Here is a 4,604-nt window from a genome sequence, read left to right on the forward strand (position 1 = left end):
TCCATTTGTTTAATAACTAGGATTAAAAAAAGCCTTCTTTGTTGGACTTTACAATTTAAAATAGAATATGTTGGTGGTTTGGGGAATTAAAAACAAATTTATAAAAGGCTCAGTGGGAGTATATATATTTTTTATTATCAGGAATTCATTATTTTTTTTTGTATTCTGGTTTGATATATGGTTCAGTATAAATTCTTTGGATTTTTAATTATTTAAAATTTCATCATCGATCTGCAAAAATATTTTATATTGAAACATTACATGACAAGTATGCTTGAGTTTGAATTTCTTGTGTCCTTTTAACAATTTGTATCAATATTTGTGTACATAATTGTTGGTACCACTAGGATTTTTTTTTTGTGTATGTTTGAATTTCTTTGGTGTTGAAAAAATTTCAAAATGACATTCTAACTGTTTGAGTAGTATAGTAATGGGGGTAGTTTTAAGGATAGAGGTCCCTGAAGTTTTCACTTTTTGCCATGAATGGATGACGTTACGATGAAATACGTTGCTAGGGAGTTGTGAATGAATGTCACCATTTTGATTCAACACTTTGTGTTGTATGTGTTGTAATTGCATTTTCTGCATCAAAGAGTGAGAAGTGATATGCACAGTTATGTAGCATCACAATATTAGAACAGATACTGAATATAAAGATAAGGGAGTTTTGGTATGATTGCCCATATAGTTGATAACATCCTTCTCCTTTGGTATCTGGTGGACAGCTGAGCTGAGCTTTCCACCAGATACCAAAGGAGAAGAATGTAAACAACTATAGGTCACCATATAGCCTTCAACAAAAACAATGAGCAAAACTCATACTGTATTGTAAATTATATAAAAGGTCCAACCTGACAAAATGTTAAACATTTCAAAAGAGAAAAACAACTACCTGATTTATGCAAAAAAAAAAACAAACCATGAAAGACTTAACGCTAGTTCAAAGCCTTATTTCAACTAATATTAAAATGGACCCATGTTTTCACCTGCCTAGTTTGCTCTTGATAGCATGCCTGCCTCAAGTGTAAGAGGTCCAGGGTTTCATTCAGTGGAAGGGTCAAACTTGAAAATTGCTATTTGAGGCTTCTCTCCTAAGCATGCAACATTTGGGAGTAAGAGCTAGGACTGATCGACTCGGGAGTAAAAATAATGTGTCCTGATAGGTTGACAGGTCTTCCTGGGGATTGTTTATCTTGTGAACTAGCACATTTAAAAAGTTTGGCTCAGCCCTTGGTCCAGTACAAAGCAGGATTTATATCAATATCACATTAATATGTTCTCATCCTAATATGCAAGTAATATTTTGCCACTGGACATTAAACAATCCATCCATCTGAGACTATAATATTGATTGGTTTTAGTGTTAAGTTGTCATAAGCAGTCTGAACCATATGACCTTATACAGTGCCAAATAATAATAATAATAATGATAATAATAAATTCTTTATTGAAAGAGGGTAAACACAGTTAGTTACAAAAAACTAATCTTCCCTGAGACCCTCACATACAAATTACAATACAATCAAAAACAGATATTTACACCATAGTTAATTTACAGTCAAGTAGTTCAATGTTTATTATAAACATTACTTACTTAATCCTCTTTGTGCGTACTTGCACATGAGGACACTACCAACGCCCTCCATTGTTACCTGTCTTGTGCCTTTCTTTCTGCCTCTCCCATGTCATTCCCATGATTCTCAGTTCACTCTCTATTGTGCATAGCCATGTTTCTTTCGGTCTCCCTCTCTTTCTTTTCCCCTCTGCAGGTGTCTATCGAAGAGCTATCTTTGTTATATCATGTTTGTCTTTTCATAGAACATGGCCAATCCATTTCCATCGCCTTTCTTTAATTTCTGCTCTGATGTCTCTTTGTAAGGTTAAGTTGTATAGGTATTTATCATCTATAGAAGATCTTGCAAATTTTACACGTATTATGGAATGATGACAGTTTGTTGAAGTCAGATTTTATAACTCTCCATGACTCTGCACCATATAGCAAAACTGATTTCACATTGCTATTGTAGATTTTGATTTTTTTGGCCCTGGATATTGATGTTGTTTTCCATATTGTTCGAAGTCTACAGAAAGAAGTTCTTGTTTTGTTGATCCTTGCCATTATATCTTTGCTAGTTCCGTTATCCTGGCTGATATTAGTACCAAGATAGGTAAAATTTTCCACTTCTATGTTTTCTCCTTTAACTGTTATTGTAGTTTTCTAGTTTTGTCATTTAGGCTTATTATCTTTGTCTTTTGTGTATTTATCTTTAAACCTACAGATAAAGCAGTCTCATGTAGTCTTGATGTTTTGTTCTGCATGTTTATTCGATTTGTTGTTAATAGGCATATGTCGTCTGCAAAATCTAGGTCTTCTAAGATTGTGTTCATCGACTATCTTATTCCAGTTGTTCTATTCCCAAGTGTTCTTCTCGTGCGCTCCAGAATGTACATTGAACCAGGTGGATTGGGTTCCATTGTGTAGGACACAGCATCTATAGTTGTTGTAAAATAATTTGATCATGTTAATTATTTTATCATGTATGCCGTATGTTCTCATTATTTCCCACATGCTGGCTCTGTCCAAGCTATCAAAAGCCTTTTCGAAGTCCACAAAATTTATGACGATGTTGTGTTGCCATTCTTATGCACTGCTTAATGATGTTTCTGAGTGTGAATATGTGATCACTACACCCTTTATTGGCTCTAAAACCTGCTTGTTCTTTCCGCAGGTTGTCATCTAAATCATCTATTGCTCTCCTGGCAATAACTCGAAGGAACACTTTTGCAGGTACAGATAGTAGAGATATACCTCTCCAGTTGTTGCAATTCTTCATATCACCTTTTTTGCAAGGTTAACCAGTAGTCCTTCTTCCCAGTCTTTAGGAATAACTTCTTCCTCTCATATTCTGCTAACTATTGTGTGTAGTATTGATGCTGTTGTTTCTACATCTGACTTAAGGAGTTCTGCACTGATGTTGTCTACTCCAGCTAATTTACCATTTTTGAGCTTGCATAATGCTTTCTTTATTTCACCAAGTTATAATTTTTTTTCCTCTGGTATATCTATTTTCATTTTCTCTTCGGTGTTATCAATTTGTGCTGGTTTCTCTGGTGGTTCTCTGTTTAAAACTTCCCGAAAGTGCTCTGCCAATCTTTCAAGTTTCTGTGCCTTCGATGTTAATACCTCTCCATTCTTGCTTAAAACTGGTGTGTCATTGTTGTTACTTTTCCCACATAGCTGTTTAGTGATCTTGTATACAGTACTTAGTTCTCCATGTTTGCATGCCTCTTCTGCTTCATTGGCTAATCCTTCAATATATCGGAGTTTGTCTTCTCTAGCTTTTTTCTTAACTTCTTTATTAGCTCTTAGTTTTCTTTTTGTAGCTTTACTTTCAACCTTTCTGATCTTGCCTGGTTGCACTTACTTTTTGTAAATCTTCTCTTTTCTATAACATTCCTGGTTGTATCTGAAATCCACCTTTTCCTTGTACTGTCTCTAATTCCAAGTATATCAGCAGCTGTATCATTAAACATAGTTTTTACTTTGTTCCAATGTTCATTTAGATCCGGACCAATGTTGTCGTTGTTTTCACTGATATTTTGTAATGTTTGGTATTGGTTTCTTATGCTGATGTTAAATTTTTGTCTCATCTGGTTGTCTTTAAGGCGATGGACGTTGTATGCTTTTCTGTTATGTTGTGGTCTGACTACCTTTCTCGGTTTAAGTTTAATCTTCCCAAGTAGAAGGTGGTGGTCACTTCCACAATCTGATCTCCTTTTAACACAGACATCCATCAGAGACTTTCTCCATCTTCCATTTACAATTATGTGTTCTATCTGGTTTTGGTCCCTGCCATTTGGTGAGTTCCATGTAAGCTTGTGAATGTCCTTGTGTGGAAATAAGGATCCTCCTACAACTAAATCATTCAAGCCGCATAAATCTACGAAAAGTTCACCATTTTCATTGCATTCTCCACATCCATGTCTGCCCATTATTCTTTCCTTACATGAGTTATCTGCCCCCAATCTTTGCATTTAGATCACCAATTACAAGACATAAACATGTGCTGGTACTTTACTAACAAGTGATTGTATTTTGTCGTAAAAGTTATTCTTGTCCTCAATACTTGCTTCGTTGGTAGGTGCATAGCATTGAATCACTGACAGTTTCGAATATTTTGAGTAGAACTTTGCCATAACAAGCCTTTCGTCAACTGGTTTCCATTCTAGAAGATCTCTTTTTGCTTCATTGCTCAATACTAAAGCAAATACCTCATAGTGTTTGTTGTCTGTTCAGCCTGAGTACAGTATGGTCTCCCCTGTGTCAGTTGTAGTCGATCCGTTGTTTACCCATCTACATTCGCTTACACCAAGTATACTGATGTTATACCTTTTCATCTCATTAACAACTTGTGCTGTTTTTCTTGTCTCATACATGGTCCGCACATTCCATGCCCCTATGCTGAGAACATTTTTTGGCGTTAAGAGTCCACACTTCTTGCCACTAGCTGCATTTCTGCTTTCACTAGAAACATTCATTGGGTCATCTGTATGACGTATGTCCTCGTTCACGCAATTCCGAGTTTCTTTTAGTGTGGTTTCCG

Source organism: Mytilus californianus, unplaced genomic scaffold (genome assembly GCF_021869535.1).
Source record: "Mytilus californianus isolate M0D057914Y unplaced genomic scaffold, xbMytCali1.0.p SCAF_2, whole genome shotgun sequence".
Classification (NCBI taxonomy): Eukaryota; Metazoa; Mollusca; class Bivalvia; order Mytilida; family Mytilidae; genus Mytilus; species Mytilus californianus.